Source organism: Drosophila melanogaster, chromosome 2L (assembly GCF_000001215.4).
Source record: "Drosophila melanogaster chromosome 2L".
Lineage (NCBI taxonomy): Eukaryota > Metazoa > Arthropoda > Insecta > Diptera > Drosophilidae > Drosophila > Drosophila melanogaster.
Window position 1 is genome coordinate 17,889,933 of NT_033779.5, and position 20,535 is coordinate 17,910,467.

Sequence of the window (20,535 nt, forward strand, 5' to 3'; positions counted from 1 at the left end):
GGCGGTAGATGCGATGGAAAATCCGGAGGAAATGACAGCTTGAAAGTCATTTGCCGCTCGAGCAAAATGTGTGTAGCAAATGCTTAAAAAGCATTCGGGGGACTGCGGAACAAAAGACCGCGACTTAAACGTGTGTGGATGCTCTGGCAATTTTATAAAAGCCAAAATTTTCAGGCCTCATCCACCCATTCTTCGTTCGTGTCATTTGCCACACTTTTTACTCAAGACAATGAGTGTCATCACGGAGGCATCAAGTGTTCATAAGACCACACATCCTGAATTCCTGATGAGTTTTTTTTTTCACCCACCAGCAACCCTTCTCCAGAAACACTCCCTTCTCATGAAAATTTTATTTATATGCCGCAGCCTCATGAAGAGTTCAAAATTTTGGCAGACAAGATTGAATCTTAATACGAAAATGTGGTGCTCAAAAAGCAAAAGCTTTAGCTTTTGAAAGAGTACACGAAATAGTATGGTACAGTATAGTATATCGGCAGCTATCAGTGTTTACTTAAAGATAGAACTTCCGAAGTTTATAGAATCTAAAAACCTATCATCATCCTTCCTGTGCTAGAATATCTAAGAAAGCGAGTAGGTCAGGTTTATTGTGATATATTTAATGTAACGCCCCATTCACTGTGCTACTAAAAATTGGTTGATGTGAAAATATCAATCAAACGCAGCTGCTTGCTTAAAGTGTAAAAACAATTTGGACAAACAAGGAAAATTACTTTTAAAGCCCCGACTCAGAGACACATGTAGCACTTACTTTCGCATAATCCCCCCAAACTGAAAGTCAGAGAAGGGAACTCTCAAAGAGAATTTAAAGACAACCTGACATATGGGACTGCTGAGCTAAACAAATCACATCAGAACAAATAAAATCCAGCACAAAGGCAACCGCCAGCAAATAGACAGACGCAGACAATGTCTGCGCTCTGACATGGCCGTTAAGTAATTCCATATTTTATTTGCCAAAATAGAAAGGATTCGAAAAGAGGGAAGGATTCCGAGGGCGCACACAACTTTGAGTGTTTGCTGGAAAAGTCTTACACATTTGTTTGCCGCATTCGCACGTGAAGGCGTCCAAGCAAGTATGTAGAAAAAGAAAAGGATTTCGGAAAACTTGTTTAAAGGGATTGCAATAAAGTGCCTGGCATATTGGGATTTGTCCCTTTTCCGTCGTCTATTTTTTACCTGCAAATATTTGGCATCTCCCAAATGAAAAGATTTCTTCGCCACATGCCAATAATGCCCTTAACCCTTTTCCGTTCCCCTGTCATCCGTCACTCGTTTTATGTGCAATTCCCTCAAGTGCTTTATTTGGCAACAAAAAATGTTTGGAGTCCGCTGTTACCACTGCTCACAACATCGTTAACTCTTATGCCTTTTTTAAACTGTTGCATATAATTTATTGTAACTAAAAGTTGTGACCTTTTTTTGGCCTACCGAAAAATAAGTCAGGGATTTCATTTCTTTGGCCCTCGAATTTTGCTGGTCTCTCGTGGGCAATTTTATATAGGGTCTTTGTGCATGTTTATTTTTCGGTGAGCTTAAGATTTCGGCCTCGAAAACATTCGACTGTCAGCAGTGACTTTGGTTGGGATTAAAGCCGACATTAAGCTGTGATTAGTAGCTGACTTTACTTTGACGTTTTTATTTGCCATCCTCTCACAACTTTGTTCATTTTGCCTATCGAATTGATAATAGAAAAACTGTCATAATGGCCTGCTGCTTCTGAATTAAATGACATTTAAAAGGGTTAAATAAATGTTGAATAAAATATGATGAGCTAACCAGCAACCACGCGCATAATTTCAGGAAAATATACCACATATTCACACGTATTGCTTTCGTTTCCAATGAATCGTGAAAAGTATAAGGCTATTTGTTTGTTTTTACAAGTACAGCATATTTTTAAACCACTTACAGTGCTTAAATCGTTGGAGAAAAATTAAAAACTTGCTTCGCAGCAACAAAATTCTTTAATGAGCAAGAGCCCCTGAGAAGACCCTCAACGACTTACGCATAATTAAAATATCTAATTAGAAATAATTACATTATAGCGGCAGACAGTGAAAAAATGTTGAAAGTGATGGTAAGCGAAAGCGAATTGTCAGGACATCATAATGAGAGCGTCGACTCGCCACAATGGCAAAATTGTTGACATTAATTAAAATGTCATTTAAATGAAATATATAACAGTGCGGAATTTCACTCTATTAAGGCGGTACTCCAGCCTGCTTCATTCTTGCCTCTTCCACTCCACATAAATGGAACAAAAAGGACACGATGTTGGGGCAACGAACCGAAGGAGGACAAGATTTCGAGAAAAGGAGTCCTTCGCAAAGCAAAAAGGTCCAAAGGGATACCGAATGTGAAAGAAAAGGAATATTAAGGAGGAGAATGCATGGGAAAAACTCTCCATTAGGGTAATGAACAAGTTAACAGGCGCATTTTTCTCATTGCTATCTGTTTTTTTTTTTTTTTTATTGCCGCCATGGGATGCAAAGAGCACAGAAGCAATTTTCTTGTCCCCGTGCCCGAGTTTAAATTTTTAATTTGACTTGTGTTCTTAGGCCGGACGTCGCGAAGGCCGAACAAAAGACCGGTCAAAGTCAATATGAAAATGTCGACAAATAATTATAAGTAAATTAATGAAAATTGAACAAGCCAAAGAGGAAAGGCCAAAGTCAATGGAGTGTGCGAAATTGTTGGCAATTTGTTGTCGAGCAAATAGCTTCATGGTCATTATGCTGGCGACTCATTTGCAAATGGCCAAGATTCATACTGCCGCTGAACTCTGCCCCAATGACTTGGCATCAAAATGGCTGCTTTGTTTATTCAGCCCGCTCGACTCGTCTCGCCAAAAAGAGGCCAAAGCTCTTTGAGCTGATTCAGCGCAAAAAGATTAATGATTCGACTATGGATCCGCTGCTGGATGGTAAACATTTTCCACTTCCTTCCCGACGGCGGGATTTTTTCTCTTCGTCCGGCTCTGTCTGAGACTTTAGTCGCCTTTGACTTTCATCCAATAAAATGAAATTAAATAAATTTTTGAGCCAAATCTTATTTGCGTATTGTCAGCTTTGTCATCGTCAATGGACCTGCGTCCTTCTTGCTGTTCGATACTTTATTTATGCGGCCCGAGTGACTTTTATTTATGGCAATTGTTGGCGAACATTTTCTAAGCCATTTACCCTCGGACTTTATGCTCGTCTTTTGGCCATATTATCGAGTGGATGATTGGAAAGATTTCCATTTTTATTTTGACTTAAGACCAGAGAACTAAAAAATTTAAAAATTTACATCTGCTTAAATTATTTAGGAAACTTCCACAAAAGTCTTCTAATGCTAGCAAACTCGAAGCCCACTTTGCATGTAACATAAATATTAACTTTCTTTAATATGTTTAATATAAGAGGGACTTAACATTTTATACACCGCTTTATTTAACTGCACAGAAAAATTATTTTAACTTTTCCAAAAAAATGAGAAGAATAAGCTCTCCTTGTTTTGCAATACTTTGCAACTAAATTTGCCTGAAACGCATACTTCAAAAATAAAAAGTGCCTTCCATATATTGCTAATATTGTTTGGGAATCCCCTATCCCACAGAAGAGCATACTTCGTGATTGGGGCGTGGTAGTTACAAGAATTCATCATGTATTCATCATCATCGAAAATATTTTTCAGGACCATGGAAACGGGATTGATAGGAGTGCAGATTTTAATGTTGTTTGGTCCGATGGACACAGTTATGAAGAATATGATTCTGTTGAAAGGGCGAATGAAAACTGTTTGGCCTGCTGCCAAGGTAAGCAAACATGTAGGTATATTAAAAACTGTGCCTTATTCCAATCTCAATTGAAAGTGAATCAAAAAGTCGCAATACACATTTAAAATCGCAGATAGTCAAGAAATAGAGAAAAATTAAAATGTTTTTTTTTTATAAAACATTTTGTGGCGCTTAGCGCAAAATAACTTATCAGTATCCTTTTATTGTATATTAGAAACCATTTCATCAAACACAATATAAAGGAAATGTTTAAAAACAGCATAAAAGAGTAGCTTGTGCCTTTTTCAAAACCCAGAATTGGGAATACAAATGTTTCTTAAATTTCCCGAAGAACAGTCAATACTCCCCAACTGTAAGCGCTGTCGAGTGTAAAGCCCACACACCCTGCTACCTTAATGGAATTCAATTTTTTACGACGATTTTGGCAAAACCACAAAGGGTAGATGGGGCTACAAGTGGAGCTGCATTTGATTGCTTGGTGAAGCATCCAGAGCAGGAGGAAACCGCAATCACAACGCCTCAAGTCGTCGTTTGCTGGTAATACAAACGACAATTACAACTTGGCTTCTAACGAACGTACAAACAGATGGACCGCAATCGCAGGAGGGGATAAAGGATTCGACTGGGGACGACACGAGAGCGTACTAAAAGCAAATCTGTGCGGTTAAACGCAAGTGTCAGCTGTCATTTTTGTGGAAAGAATTCCGGCAAAAAGTGCCAAGAAGCATGAAAAAAAAGCGCAGTCACACACACACAGCACGGAGTGAATATGCAAAGGCAATAATTCTTGGAGCAAGTGTAACAAGAAAATAAGCGCAGTGGTAGTGGCAATGGCAATGGAAATGGAAATGCTGAGCAGAATCGTCGTAATGAAAGCTGGGCTGCAGTCAAGGGATGTCAGCATCTGTACTGAAGAGCTATAAAAAAGTCCTGTTTCTTTGTAGTGGACCATGGGAAAAAGGAGGGAGTGAAAGATGTACATAAATTGCTTATATACTCCCACACTTTAATATTGTTTAAACTAATACTTTTTTAAGTTACATTTTTTCTATAAGTGTGCTTAATTTTGTGATTTATATTTATTCTAAGTTGTAAAATAAGACATTTCTCTAGGTGTAAAAGAAGAGATGGTGCAACGATGAGCAAAAGAAGTGCGTGTGCTTGAAGCCTGGCAAAGAAGGAATACGGATTTGCAAAAGGCCCGAAGATAGATGGCCATTTACTCTCTTTTTTTGGTCTACCTTAGATTACGTTGCTCGATAAGAAATAGTTCATGGTCGAGGGGGTGGGTTAAAAGCAAAGGATATAGCAGCTGTTACGTAACAATCCAGAATAAGCGCATTTTGTTTAAGCTAATTGAAGGCAACTTTGTATGCCAATCGACAAATAAGTACTCCACCCAGAACACTGGTAAAGACCTAGAAAACGGAAATTACAGAGCATTTATAGTTGTAAACTTAAAATCTATTAAAAGCTTAAAATAATATTTCTTAGGAATTTACATGGATATATTTTTCGCTGAGGTTTTTTTTTTTTGTTTCTTAGAAAAGTAGAGTTACCAATTTAGCTTTAGAGAGGCTTCTTGTTTCTCGGCACGAGTAAGCCCACCTTAAGCAGCTCCACATGAGAATCTAGTGGGCACAACTGTCGGGGACATTTTCAAGAGTATTAGGGGCCAAATCCACTGGCTAGCAAATGATCAACCATAGACAAAAGCTGACGTACGACAACGGGCTGCCTTGTGTCCTCGAAGAGTAGGATACACTGCCGCCCCCGCTGCCTACCATTCACCATCTCTAATGCCTGCAAATCGCCTGATTATGGGCTTTAAGCCGGGCAGCCACATATATCGCCATACAGCCGGACCAGCAGGACAAGCAAGTTGTTGACGGAAAATGGGAACTGGACAGTGGACACGAGTGGCCGGCTCCTTGGCCATCATGTTGAGTTGTGTTGCTCAGCAGGATTTGCATGGCATTGCAGCGTTCTTTGGCTTTTTGTTTTTTAGCCCGGGTTTTTTTTTTCTTCTATTGAAAGGCTCCGTGCTGCGACTTGGCGCCAGCCCATGCACAAATCTCTGCCGACCATGTGTACACTGAGAGAAATGTATCTTCGCTCATTGCTAATGAAAACGATTCTTGATTCGATTTAGTCCTTTCGAAGAGCAAATAAATATAGTTATTACTTTTATAACAATGCTGATAGTAGAATAAGAATGTCATGTGAAATAAAGAGGCATAAAGTTTGATGTATCGCCGAGAAAACTTTTATTTTTCTGTGTAGAATACATGCATGCCACTGTGCTTTTCTTTTTGTGTGTGTGTGCACTAAAATCATAGTCATGTCCATGAATATCCTTAACTGATTACATGCAAGAGAGCTTATAAAAACAAGGATACCGCCCGGCGACAATGACACAACAGCTGCTCGGAATGCAGGCTAATATCCTTGGCCCTGGATCCTCCTTGTGCCCCTGGGTCTCGACTTGACTTGGGTCTAAAATGTTGTGCATTCCAAGGCAACTGCAGGGCTATCTTGAGCCAGTTGAAAAATAAATAGCTATGGCTGAATGGCCAAGATGCTAGAAGGCAGAATATAAACAAAAAACTAAAATAAATGTGTTCTTTTGCAATCAATAAAATATATGGTGAGCACTAGAGGGAACTTTCAAGAGAAAAAATTTACATTCCACCACATACCATTTGTTTAACAATTAGGTTTAATATTAGAATAAACTAAACATGAACATATTATAAATATTCATTAAGTTAATTTCATCTGTATAATAGGAGTTAATTGGAAATAGTTCGAAATCATAAATAAATATGGCCTTTCATCAATCAGTGAAAATATATTTGTTGTTATTGATTGAGGCAAATTAATGACCTCTCGAGAGCATCCTGGCGTCTCTAGAGGACCTTCTCGCATGGCATTGTGCCCATATCCAGTGAATGCGCATAAGATAGCCCCAACCAAACCACTGTGCCCACAATTACGCGCTCTTAATGAACGGCAATTGGGCGACCACAACAAGTTGAAAATTATGCCCCGGAATGGAATGGCCGATGACAGCAATGAATGACTGCCATTGACAGGTGGAAGTGGCATTGGAAGTGCGTCTCGGTTGCCCCTTGGACCGTCACTTTAAATGCCCCGGGCACTTTTGCCCACTTTCACCGAGGAGCCAGTCTTTGAGCGCCATAATGCAGCCAATTAATTATTTGGCCGGACTTCTGCCGCAGGCGAATCGACTGACAGCTGGGCATATTATTATGGTTCCCAGCCACATAAGGCATATGTCCTTCGCCCACCCAGTCCACCACAGTCCCATCTTCCGCATCCTTGTCGCACTGCGTGATTTATATTTTTAATATGGATTGCTTTCATTATGCATCCTTCACAATTTACCCCGCTGCTGGCGCTTCCCGCTGGCCCAGCGCATTTCCCTTTGCCGGTGGTCAGTAATTGTAATTTCTGTTGTTTAAAAATTTATGGCCATCAATGGGCCCCCGGAGCTGCAGTGCAGTAAGCGACATATATCCAGTTATGCGAATATATATGTGCATATCCGCACGCAGTGTCAAGTGGGTGCAAAAGTAACGCAAAAATAATTGCACTCCCCTCCTTTGGTAGAACGAGAAAATTGAAATTGTACTCGGGGTAGGTGCATATCCTTGCCCACAAGATGGCCAGCATACAGGAAAGAAAACTATATGTATTAAGTGCACGAAAGAGACAGTTCATTGCGTCGAATGACCCCTCTCATACGAACAATTTTCGGCCAGAGAAAATTGTTGATTTCAGCACATGCCCGGTATTAATTAAGAGTGGAGCATCGGTGGAGACCGGAGCTGAAACCAGGCCACTACGGTCTTAATCCTGTAACTTAATGTTCGTGGCAGTCGTCCAAAGGGGACGACCTGTCAAAGTTATTCAGTCCTGGGCCGATTCTCTCACCGGATAAGCCGTTAGCAGTTAACATCATTAGACGTTGGCCGGAAACTTTCTTCGTGGCAAAATCAAAATAAATAAAATCGCATGATAAAAATGAAGTGCGCAAAGTTTGCGACGTGATAACTATGTGTGCGGGGGATTTCCAGGCAACTCCTACGAAATTCACAGAAAGGGCCAAAAGTATCGACACACTTAACTATGTGCGACAGGTGAGAATGGAAAAGGGAAAAACAAAAATCTCAATAAATTGGCAGTAAGCGCTAAGCAGACAATTACTTGGGGATTAGCGTCATTCTTGGGGAAAACTTGTTAGGGATCGGAAAACGAGTGAGAGTCCAAAGTGGTTATGCCCGCTGGGGGAATTATGAAGGCACTTTCCCACTGAACCAAAAAAAAAATTATTGAGTACCAGGAAATTGATTTTTACCTATTTTATTTAGTTGATAAAAATTAAGCCTTGTAATATTTTGTCAAAGCGACTTGCTTATGTTAGGGGACCGTGAGAAAGCTTCTGAATAGAGAAATTATTTAACTTATTTAACCCATTTTTCCTTCGTAAGACCAGTTCATGCGAGAAAAGCAAGAAAATATATTTTCCTTTGCCCGGTTTTTTTTCGTTTTACCGAAAAATCTTCTCAAATACAATCAAGAAAAAATTTCAAAAATAAAACAAATTGTAGAATGAATTCAATAGGTTTATTCCCAAATAATATTGAATGCTCAAAAGCCTGCCGGTAAAGCAAGTGAGTCCAACCGAAAATAATATATAAACATTATATTTATCTGCAAGTCCCGACCGATGTCTGGAAGAAAAAACACCAAAGGTAATTCAATTATTTTTGCGTACTCACTGCACTCGACCATTATAAATGCATTCTATTCCGAATCAAGGAAGGCCCGCTCTCTTGAGAAACCTCGGGTCAAGTCTTCACATTTAAACCCATTCCTTATACTTTTTTCGTTCAGAAAGAGACTATTTTCGCCTTTATCTCGGCCATGACATGATTTATATTCAGCTATTTTACTTGGTATGCACACGAGTGGAATATGCGAGTATCTGTTCAAAAAAGGAGCTGGGATGCTGCAGTCTGCGAGTAAGCCAAAACACAAAGCTTGCCGGCGTTTCACCTATTCGCAGGCATACAACAATACTATAAACTTGGATGCTCTGTGGTCGCATAAACTTTGCGAGTGCACAAAGTCCGTATTATTTAAAATATGCATAAATTGGACTTTAAAATTTACCCAGCCAGGCACACAAGCTTACACCTGCGGCGAATGCAGGCTTATGCATTATACATATACATATATGCAACAAGAACACAAGTCCTGATATTCAAAACATCGATGAGGTTAACATCATTCCGCCTGCAGCGGCGAGTTTGTTGTCTTTTATTATGTCAGTCAGGTATAATGAGTTACTGATGATGTTAGCTAAAACATAAACTTATTTGGGAGTATGTCTTATGTCTTGCACATAATAGAAAATTGAGTTCTAGTTGGAAAAAAACGTTTTAACAAAAGTACACATTTATAAAGCACAGAGTATTCGAGTCACAGTCTAATTACACGTTTAAAAAGAAGACTGAAAATTATAAGCAATTGGAAATCTTGGTTGGTTTTTTGATGACGTTTAAATAATTCCACTTTCTTCAGTTCTTTTTAGCCAGTCTTTATCCTCAAGCCGAATTAGCTTAGAACAGCTTACTTTGGCTGATCAAAAAAAAACATCCTTCTAGTAATTACGGTTTTGCATACCAAAGCTTTAACTACTTTTGGGTAATTAAACAATGCCCGTAAAGTTTATTAATTCTTTTGTCGCTCTCTTTTTTCCCAACGTCAATTGGTGCACAGTCAAAGTTATGCTACCACTTTTTCTGCCCACTTGCCACCTGTCTCTGCAGTCACGTGTTTTTGGCTGTGACGCGATAAAAAGCAAAAAATTGCAAAAAGCACACATCTAGTGTAATGTGAGATTCAAGCACAACTTTTCGGTGGGCATCACCAACGCAAATACACAAACAAACTCGGAAAATACCCAAAGGGCTGCAGTTGGGTTATTTTTGTTTTCCTTTTCCTCAAGAGAGATTTTGGCATGTGGCATATGGCAAAATATATATAAAGGTATGTGACAACGCAAAACTTTATGGCAGGTGGGCTGGTTTTGGTGGGTGGTTGGTGGATATGTCGGGATTTTAACGAGAATAACAAAAGTTTCATCTGCTCACTAATCCATTTGCTTGCCCCGCACGCGTTAAATGCATTAAGTTTTCCGCTGAAAGTTTTCTCTGAATGTGGCTGCTTTCGCTTCCGCCTGGGATTTTTTTTTATAATTGAATTGTATGGCAGCAGGCCCTTTGTTTGCACTTGAAACTACTCGTATTTGCACACTACTTGGCTCGATGCGCCATCCTGCTTGCATGCTCTCCCCTCTCGCTCTCTCTCTTTGCCTATCTGCTTCATGTGGAAAAATCTAATTACTTGGCTGCTGTTTAACTAACTCGGCGTAGCAGCACTCAGACAGCTTCCCTTCCGTGTTTATTTTGTTTGTTTTTATTGCCGGCGAACGTGGCGTATGCGTAATATATGCACGTTGGGCCTACGTGGCGTATGGATCCTCCCCGGTGATACATTAAGTGCTTATAATTGGAACGAACGAATGCGCCTAGTAACTTATGATGTTTACACATGACTTACAAATTGTTTACGTCGTTCGAATTTTAGCATTATACATAGGCATTAGGCCCCGATAAAGCTGCCAAACACCCTTAGTTGGCGGAGCTGTGGTCTTGATAATGGCCATGGGGTAGCTCCTGCTACGTCTGCTCCTATTACTGCATGCCTCGGCATACCTCACCGTATTTGTCATGCACTTGGGCACGTCGCAGTTTGTGGCAAGAAAAGGGTGACAATGGGATCGCGGTGGGCAAATGCAGCTGTGACTGTTAGTGCAACAAGCCGTCGCTTAGTTAGACTTAAAATGATAATCTTAACAGAGGAGAAGCCCTGGTATTGCATGTAATGAAAATCTCCTCTTTTTCATTTAAGAAAGTATGTTTGTATGGTATGTATGTAGGTAACTTTGTTATCAGCATTTAATAAGCAATCAGTCCAGTTTCTAAGAAAGAACAATGTGCAATTTAAAGAACGACGTTATAAAAGACACAAAGCCTATCTGCTGTGGTTAATCACGAAGGAATATTCATAGTGGCCATTGGCGGAATTAAGTTTAAAATTCATGGCCTACAATTATAAAGAATACAATGTGACATTTGGCTTTTAAACGACAAGCGCCAATGAAAACTTATGCCGGGGGGCGGGTAGTAAGTGTTTTGAAAAATGTCAAAACATTTTAAGCTACATTTAAATTAATTATAGGATAGTTTTGATGGGTTCTTTTTTGGTTGCCAGGGAAACTCGCGGCAGCTCCGAGCTGGAAAATTAATTACACGCAATAGCAACACAAAGTCCTCCTCGACTGATGGAGACTTGCTTGCTATTTCGTCCCCAAAATCAACATTCAAAGTAAACTTTGACAACCAAGATTGGGGGAGGTAAGAATAGAAAAAGGAGGAAAAACTCAGAAAACGCGCGGGGTGTAGGTGATCAGGAGATGGTGCAGAGGGTGGGATGGTTGTCAAGTGTTCTGTTTACTTTACTTTTATCAACATTAGAAATCAATTAATTTCGCTTTATATGCCAAAGGGAAATCAATGAAAATCACATTAAATGTGACTGACTTTCTTTCCGCTCGAGACTTTTATTTTGTTGTTTTTCCAAATTAATTCAGCATCAATAAGTTTTGCAATCAATGAATAATTTATTAACCAGTGAACTAGGAGTTTACGTTTTATCCTTCCGCAAAAGTTTTCTTTTGTATTAAATTGAACTGCATTTCAATGTGTATATGTGGATGAGCCGGGAATTACGAACAACTCAATATCACAAATTGGATCAATTGATAAAGTTCAATCAGTGGTCACCTGCAGGTTATTTATACCTGTTTCGTGGTTGAATAGTCAATTAATTTCAAATAAAAAACGGACTTTGTTATTTTGCTCAATTTTCATTGCCGCCTGAATCGAACGAGAAATAAATGCAATTATTGCGAGTCTAAGCTTACCAGCTGAATTATTTTTTTCTGCGTACTCCCAATGGTAATCCGAGCTGGCCGATTGTTTATGCCATGTATTTAATTAAAGCATTTATTTCATCCGCACTGTCACAGTCACACACACATGGAAACACACATAGACAGATATACGCTTTTTTACTTCGTGGCTTTAAATGTTTCAAAAGCCTAAATTATGTAAGCATTCTCTTATATTTATGACGAGATTATTTATATTGCCTATTATTTTAATGCATGCTCAATTAGGCGACACCAACACAAAAACGCGACTGCACAGAGTTATACAATTTTGTAAGAGCACTTTAATGCATTTATATATTCTAATAATGGCAGCTTGCCGTTTAAAACATTGCAATTTGATATTTGTTTTATTTTATGTGCATTCCGGCACTGTGTTGTCAATACAATTTCCGCTGCTTCTTGCCATTTGCACTTTGATCAAACTGCTATATTTCGCGATTAACATGGATTTAGGTCAAATGAATCTCGATTAAATGAAGTTTTTATCAGTGATTTAATAAGCATATGTTATTCCTGTTTACTTTATCTAATTTGGATTAATTTGAATCAGTTGCATTGCATTGAAAATGAATTATGAATTATGCACAATTCTATTATAAACTTTTTTTGTCACCGTTTACTGTTCACTGATGGATTCTGAATTTTTTTTTGCGACACTGGTGTGATATTTTGTTTTTGTGTCATCCGATTTTTTATTTAATCGCAAACTTTTACAGTGTTCGCTTCGTTTGACAGAAACAATATTTATGCTTTTTATGTATTTCACTCTGAGACTCTTTGATTTTCAATTATTATATATTTGATTTTGATTTCATTTAGTATTGATGTAAATTTTGATTTTTAGTAGAAGTTAGCCTATTAATTTAATTTTACCGCGGGATGCTGATATATTTTCTTAGCCACACCTTAGGCTAATTAGCAACTCGTTTTGCCACCTTGAATATATAAATATATTTATATATATGTAATAAACACACCAAAACTATGGCAACAAGTCAAGCACTTAACACACACTTTATTGGCCCTTTCTGCTCTCCTCGGCCCGTTTTGACTCGATTTCGACTGACAGGACTGTCAATTATGGACAATCGACTCAGCACCACTTGCGGAAAAATAGGCAATGTGCCGGTTAATCACGACGAATTCACGCGATTTTCAGTGAAAGACACTGGGCTCCCAACGAAAGTCGAGGATAATGTGTGTTGTGCTCGGTAACAGCAACGCCGCTTGACTGAATTTTCTGGGATGCTGCCGTCGTTGGCCATTCCGAATAATTTCTTGGTCAATGTTAACAGTTGAGGCCCGAAGTTCGAATTGTTTGTGGATCGCATACAGCACTGCGCATGTCCTTAAAAATATTCCTCTCTCTCGAACTTTTTTGTTCGGCTGACACACTTTTCGCATTCATATTGCTGTAGGTTAGTGCCTCGTCGTCGCCTTAAAGCCAGTGATTCGAAGGCCCAAGCCCAGTGCGTTAATTAATATGCCTGGCACCTTTGGCTCCAGACTCATTTCAGGCCCTGGCTCTGGACTTAGCGTGGCATAAATGATTTATATCGTGTTGCCACAAGTTTTCATTCATCTTTAATTTGGGCCCAAGCCCCGAAAGCCCTTGAGAACCCCGCATGCACGCACGTCTCGCCACATTAAACTGCAGGTCAGTGTGATTTGGCCATTTGTCTGGGCATTTCTCGCACTTGGTGGGCAAGGGTTATGGTATGGCGTTCCCCTACGGACAACTGCAAATTCATTTATGTTAATTTCGCTTGGTTAGACTTCTTGGCCGCAAAAACCTGGGTTGGTTTTGGGCCGGCAGACACATTAACCATGGCCTCTGGGCTTGCCAGTTTTATGGACTCCCGTCTGTCAACACACAACGTTGCGTATGCGTTATTTTAATGAGGTTTTTCCTCTGCCATGAGGATTAGTTTTATGATTGGGCATATTAGTCACCAGACTCTGAGTGTGCTTGTTTGCACCATGAAATGCTTAATTATGCGTACATCGTATTTCTCGGCATAAAATATGTAGCAGTGCCAATTGGACAGACAAGTTGGTTGGGATAAGGAAGTCAAGGTGATTTCGTTTGAAATACAAAAGTTCTGGTCATCCATACCTAATATTATTATCAGGAATATGGCGATCTGTCTAATTAGTAACTTTAGATTCCAAATGAGTTTAAACAGATTAATTCCGGTGCTATGCCAACAATAATCCCTTTGAGCATCTAAAACCTTTTGCAGTGCAAGAATCTCTATTAACTTTCATTACCGAGAAAAAGCTTAGTGGAAATTATTCCGATCCATTTCGCAGTACTTCACCAATGGTGAATGCTGAAATGCGCATTCATAACTCAAAATGGCTAACTAATTTACGTCAGGCTTATTATCTCTCCGGTGGCAACGTGTTGCCTGGCCCACCCAAGGACCTCTCACAATAGCGACGTCCTTTAGAATCGTTGCCGCTTGGGCCCAGTCGCAAATACGTTATATAGTGGGGAGGTGGGTATCCTCAAAATACGAGCAACTGGAGAGTTCGAGGTGGTAATGCCAGAAAGCACGTGTGCGCCAAATGCATTCACCTCGCCATGAGCACAGACACTCGCAAAAAGACAGACAGCCAGACACAACTGCAGATTCAGATACAGAAGTGCACAGACAGTGCCGCTATGCCATTCTGCATTTATACATGTCATGCGATTGTCTGAGTCTGCGAAGGGGGGCGTGGCAGGCGACAATAGTTGCCAGAAAGGCGAACAAGTCCCCAACGTCAGAGATGAAGGTAGCATGCTCCTAGTTTTGCTTGCGTTAGAAATGCCATAATGAATATCTATATTCAGCCTTTTTAGGGAAGCACAATAGAAAATCTGTAAGTAGAAAATTCTATCTTCAACTAGCTTCTTATTTTCACTTAATATTCTACGAGTGCTCCTGTGACCCCATTCCGTCTAAGGAACTTCTTGAGTTCCTATCATTCTAACACAACAGTTTTTTTTTTTTATTTCCTATTCACTTTTATATATTATTTAAAGAGTAAGTAATTGCTGCATAAATAAGTACAGATTAATACAGCTTTTATAATTTATATTATTCAAGTATGTATAGATACATAAAAAAAATAACAAATTTAAGTTATTTGAATTTTCTACGCGAGCGAGTCAGGTGGGATGATCTTCGCTACCCATATCGCCTTCTTTTAAATTAAATCTGGTTGAATATGCAAATGGTTAGCTTGACTATGGATAACATCTCTAGGTTTATTAACATTTCAGAGGCGGCTTCAAGCTATAGCATTCGCGTTATTCCCGTTTTACTTATACGCAGCGAGGACTAGAAATCCCCCACTTCCGTTGCAGCATCTTAGCATAAAAAGTTGCAGCAGTCGTGGAGCCAGAATAGCATACACCATTCACCTGGCCCGTTGCCATGCGCTCGTGCAGGTGTTTTGTCAATGCCGCAGACGCCATTGGGACGAGCTGTGCCAAAAAGGATAAGGTTCATCCTCGCCAGACTCGTACTCCCAATCGCGATGTTCTTGGCTTTATTTACACTTGAGCGAGTTGTTGCGCATTTGCAAGACTACGACGTGGACGCGTGGATTCGCAGACTTGGAGCCACACAAATGAGTGTTTTGGGCGCCAGGCTACAATGACAAACGCGTTGGCCCAAAACAATGTCGACCAAAAATGACGGCGTCAACGCCATCGCACCCGTTGTCTTGATGAAAAGGTGAAAACATCTGGGGCTGCGTCAAATGAGTTGCCATTTGATTTTCAATGGCATCTGTCTGCCGCCAAGTCCGCGACATGTCGCGTGATTTGAATTGAAGATGCTATCGCAAATGTGCATTAATTTGTCAGGGCTTTGGCAAATGTGCATGCTAAACCCAAATTTGTCTGCGACAGCAGTCAAATGCGTGAGTAATGAGTGAGTGAGGGGAGTTGAGCCGCATTCGTTCGGTGATTGCGAATTGTATCTGGCCGAGTGATTAGTAGGCGAATCCACTTGACACATGAGAATCTTTTGAGATGTGACACGAGATCAAAGGCGATGTTGAGAAATAGAGATTTAAAGAAAGTGTGGTGTCATTCGAATGTTTCTTAAGATAGCTAGGTACACACTTTCAATGAACACGTGACCAATTTTCTTCTATAAATTATTGCATATTCAGTTCTGCAGCATTCGTTCAGTACTATTACAGTACAGTACTATTTGGTGTTTTTAAAGCGTATCATTACCAGAAGCATTTCACACTAAAAACATGAGTTTATGACCCGTAAAAGTTATATCATGTCTTCCCTTTTCGCCCATTATCTAATTTTTATTTTCAATTTTTGCGTGCCCTTTAATTCTGCAAATTTTCCTTTTGCACTTCAGCAGGCAATAAAAATATTTTAATGCAACATTTTTCTCTTGTTCTCCGCCTCTCATTTTACGGCTGCCCATTAAAAGGGCTGCAGAGTACGTGAATAAAAAAAAAAAAGAAGAAACTGAACAAAAAACCCACACAATATATCAAAAAGGTACAAAAACGACGGTCGAAACATCTCTAATTTTTTGGAAATGTTCTGCTGCTGAAGTTTTTCAGTTTGACCAGGCCCAGAGCATCCGTGGAGCACACGTAAATGGCGAACGTGGCCATAAACTAATTGAATATTTTAGGGCATTATCTATGCCATTTATTGTTTGAGTTTCGCCTGGCTGGGTTTCATTTGCAGCAGGGGCCCGGAAATCGGACTTGGAGCAGGAGCAGTCCAAACGGAAAAGGACCCCTAACGAAATCAGGGCTGGCTCCTGATTTTATTTATTTATTTATTCGACTCCCTCTTTTACTACTTTTGGTCCGCTTTAGTTCCGTTCCATGTCGTTTTACGCTCCTGGTAATCTGTTTGAGTTTTGTTTTTTCTCGTGAATAATTTTTTCCGCCACACATTTGCCCGGCCCCAGGTTAAACCTAAGTAATATGATACCATTCAGTTTTCGCTCCTTCTTTTATTCCCCTCCGCTTTCTTCTATTATGCTTTCATCGTCTAGTAAAAGGACTTTAGTCACCTTGCTTCCTTTTTTGCGGTTTGATATTGGTTTTATCAATTGTTTAATTTTCTTTGATTTCATAATTTCTTCTGACTTCTCATAATTTCTTCTTCTGTAGGACTAGTTTCAATGAAACATGTAAAAAAAAGGTATAATTAAATATTCCGAAAAATAATTATCAGAATTACAACATAATAGTTCATTTTAAGTTAAGTAAATTAAGTAAATCATTCGATGGAATACAATATCACTATATTAAACATACGTATGTGTTATTTTCAAAAAAGTTAAACGATTCCTCAAAAATAACATGGAATCCCAAGTGTAAACAAGAAGTCATTTAAAGCGATTGCCGTTAACTGGCTTTTATTTCCAAGCGCAAAATGTGGCCCAATGACATTGCAAAAGGCTCAGAGCCTTTCGACTCGGGCAACTGGGAATGGCAAAGGACAAATGTTGCTGCAACTTTGCGCGGAATGATAAAAATGGCAAAGGCTGCTGTTTGGGCCAACGGCAGTTGCAGTGCAAGCGAAAAAATTGGCCAGCAGAAGGGCACAAAAATCAGTGAATAAGTTTTTTTTTTTTTGTCGTTCAGGCAAGTTACCAAAAAGCAGCGCCAAAAATTGTGCTACAAAAATTGCATTTAAGGTATGCAATAAAATGCCATGCATATTTGGCTCTTGCTGTGCTTTTTGCACTCGTCTGCGAACAAAGGGCCGTTGGCCCAGGGAGAAAGGAACGGAAAAGTCCATTGAGGCACAAAATAAGATTATTAACATTGTTAAAGCGAACGAGAGCAGGAAGCTTGGGGTCTGGGGCCTTCGACTCGGGTGCTCAAATAGGCAAGCCAGCTGATGATTGGCTTTGGGCAGGACAACAGGCGGATGCTTCTTTTTTGGCCATCAGCTTGTTATTCTGTTCGGTCGAGGCTCGTCTTCAACACCAAAATGCGGAAACTGTAAACTGCAAAAAATTTATTTAAGGAAGCTTTCAACGGCCGCACTAAGAGTTACAATAACAACTGCACTGGGAGGACCAAAAATGGAAAATGGCAAACAATTTAAGAAAACCATTTGTTGGCTAAGCCCTGAGGGTGGCCAAAATGAAATGCTATACGGCTTAAGAGCAAGCACCGTAGCTCATATTCCCTTCATAAACCCATACACCCTTTAGGATGCTTTTCAAATGCACAAACATATCTCATGTACTATCGTTGCATTTAAATAAAATTCGGCAAATAGAAAGCTGAGACTTTGTTTGTAAGTAGCTTCTCTTATTCTAAATTTAATAAGCTTATTTTATTTTTATAAAGTTTTAAATATTGGAGCATCCGAACTTCAAAAGGGCTCGTTTTAAGGCCACTTTCCAGACTGTACATTACATTATTATACAAGTTTTTAGCAGCTTAAATACCCCTTGTTAGAGTAGAACTTTCCCAGCAGCCTGAAATAAAATGGCAAGGAGTGAGGCAAGAAAATGTCAAACTAACAACATTTTAAGGCAACACCCAGAGTTGACTTTCGGTCGTGGATTTGGTATGGTACTGGTCCAAAGACTGAGACTGAGTCTGAGACTGTGGTCCTGGGTCAGGGCAACTGATAACTTCCGGGAAGCAAAAACATCATAAACAGCCACTTGGCACAATGAAATGGCTTTCTCTCGGCCTTTCCCCTTTTAGCCCAGCTCCTGGATGCTTCTTTTCCTGCCGAAGGACTCGACTTGGTCTATGCAAAAGCTGCCAACATGATGGATGGAGAGCGAAAGGCTTGCACTGGCCGGTTTTGATGATGGTTCGCTGGCTGCCTCTCTTGCTACCATAAATCGTGAGGGAGCCGGGCGAAAGACATATGTCTAAGTAGTATCATCTTTGTGCATGTACCTTTAAATCTTCTGGTTTTACGCTCAATATGCTTGAGCTTGCCACCATTCCCTCCATATTCTCCATTGTCATGGCCCCGAACCGGGTTCATTTGTTAGTGTCGCCACTGCACTTGGCTGCGGCTTCCCCGTACTTAGGGTAAGTCCGACATATCCTTTTAGCAGGAGATCCTGTCCCCGCCCTCCACACACTTACACACAGGACACACACTCCATCTAACATGGTTGGCAGGGCCACATCATCCGTTCTACTAAGCCCACAATGACCCAGTGATTTAGCCAGTTTGCAGAGGCTGCTTAATTATTTTAGACCATTAGTCCTAATCTCGTCATTGAGTGGATAGCCCATGTATTATATTGATTTTTAAGCTTATCTTCTGCACAATCCATTCGCAGCGCTTTAATATACATTTAAAACTGAAGAGATTAAAAGCCTTAACTAAATATTTATTTATTTATTAATTGATTTGACTTATTCCCTATTTTACATATTAATGGAATTTTGAAATGAAGTTAAAATCTTAATACCGCGTGAATCTGAACTTCGGCAAAAAGTTACCATTTTTTCTCCGATTTGCCCATACTGCTGGCCTTTAAGTTCTGAGTCCTTTGAGTTTTCCTTTGAGCCTTTGAGGATGCCTTGTCTCCGGCTCTGGTATCCAATTTATATCGGATGTATCTGCTTGTTACACATTGAAATCCAATTAATGTAAATAAATACAAGAAACAAGCAGCAACCAGCATCCAGCCAGAGGAAATAAAGCAAACAAGTGAGTGTGTGCGTGGTTTCCTTTATCTAAAATTTTTTTGTGGATGTCAAAGGAGGGCAATGCAGGGGCAGCTGGGACCACATATGTGTGCCCTCAATGCAATTAACGTTACTTTTGTGCGGCGTCCACTTTTGGGGCAAAGGTTTCGCCCATTTTCCTCCTCGACCATCACGGCTGTTCCCCCTCCTCTGTTTGCTAATGTTTAAGCCAAGTAAAGCACGTTAATCTGTTGCAATGTGGCCAACACACTCCCGCACTAATACAATTTGCTTGGCCATTTCATTCGTTTCTTTCAGCTTTCTTGTTGTTATCCCCCGGTTTTTTTCCTTTGCACATTTGACAGGACGAATGGCAGCAGAAAACGGCAGCCGTTAAGCAGTTTCGCCTCGTTTCTCATTGCAGCGTAAGATTTGTTTGTTTCTCTACCGTCAGACACCGGATGTTTGCTCTGTTTTCTCGGAAAAGTGAGTTTTTGTTCCAAGAGCTCCACGCATATGTGCGTTTGCAGTTGATTTTCCGGAGAGCCAAAAATTTGACTACTTCATTACGTTTATTTGACTCAACTATAGAAAAGTATCTCCGAAAAACAGGTGGTGTATAAAGGATATCATATCTTAATCCTTGCACATTAAATATATATTATTAAATCAAATGAATTCTGTTGTGCTCCTATTTAGTTTATTTCAGTTGGTAAAAATCAGAAACGTACAAAATCTATGATTCGAATTTACATAATATTGTATGTATAATATTGTATATTGTATGCTCTTATTAGTTATTATCAATCCAACAGCCCTTGCAAAAAAAGCTGTACTATTCTTTCTTTATGCGAATCCTTGTAATTTTCCAAAGCCTAAATGTCTATGCTACACTGACTTATAAAGAGAATTTCAAAGGCGACTCCCACCGAAATTTCCATGATTTTTGTTTTCGTGTTTTGCGCACTTT

General features: G+C 39.7%; 3 long non-coding RNA genes across 3 annotated transcripts; 1 reads left to right on the forward strand and 2 right to left on the reverse strand.

The window, feature by feature from the left end:
* The first annotated feature begins 3,879 nt into the window (after window positions 1–3,879).
* Window positions 3,880–4,802, forward strand: lncRNA:CR43420 (long non-coding RNA:CR43420). The gene has a single exon (NR_047990.1). It is a non-coding gene; the product is annotated as a long non-coding RNA:CR43420 (long non-coding RNA).
* A 7,072-nt stretch (window positions 4,803–11,874) lies between these two features.
* On the reverse strand, window positions 11,875–12,759 carry lncRNA:CR45332 (long non-coding RNA:CR45332). Its single transcript, NR_124343.1, has one exon. It is a non-coding gene; the product is annotated as a long non-coding RNA:CR45332 (long non-coding RNA).
* Window positions 12,760–12,845: 86 nt separating this feature from the next.
* Window positions 12,846–13,141, reverse strand: lncRNA:CR45333 (long non-coding RNA:CR45333). The gene has a single exon (NR_124344.1). It is a non-coding gene; the product is annotated as a long non-coding RNA:CR45333 (long non-coding RNA).
* Between the last annotated feature and the right edge of the window lie 7,394 nt (window positions 13,142–20,535).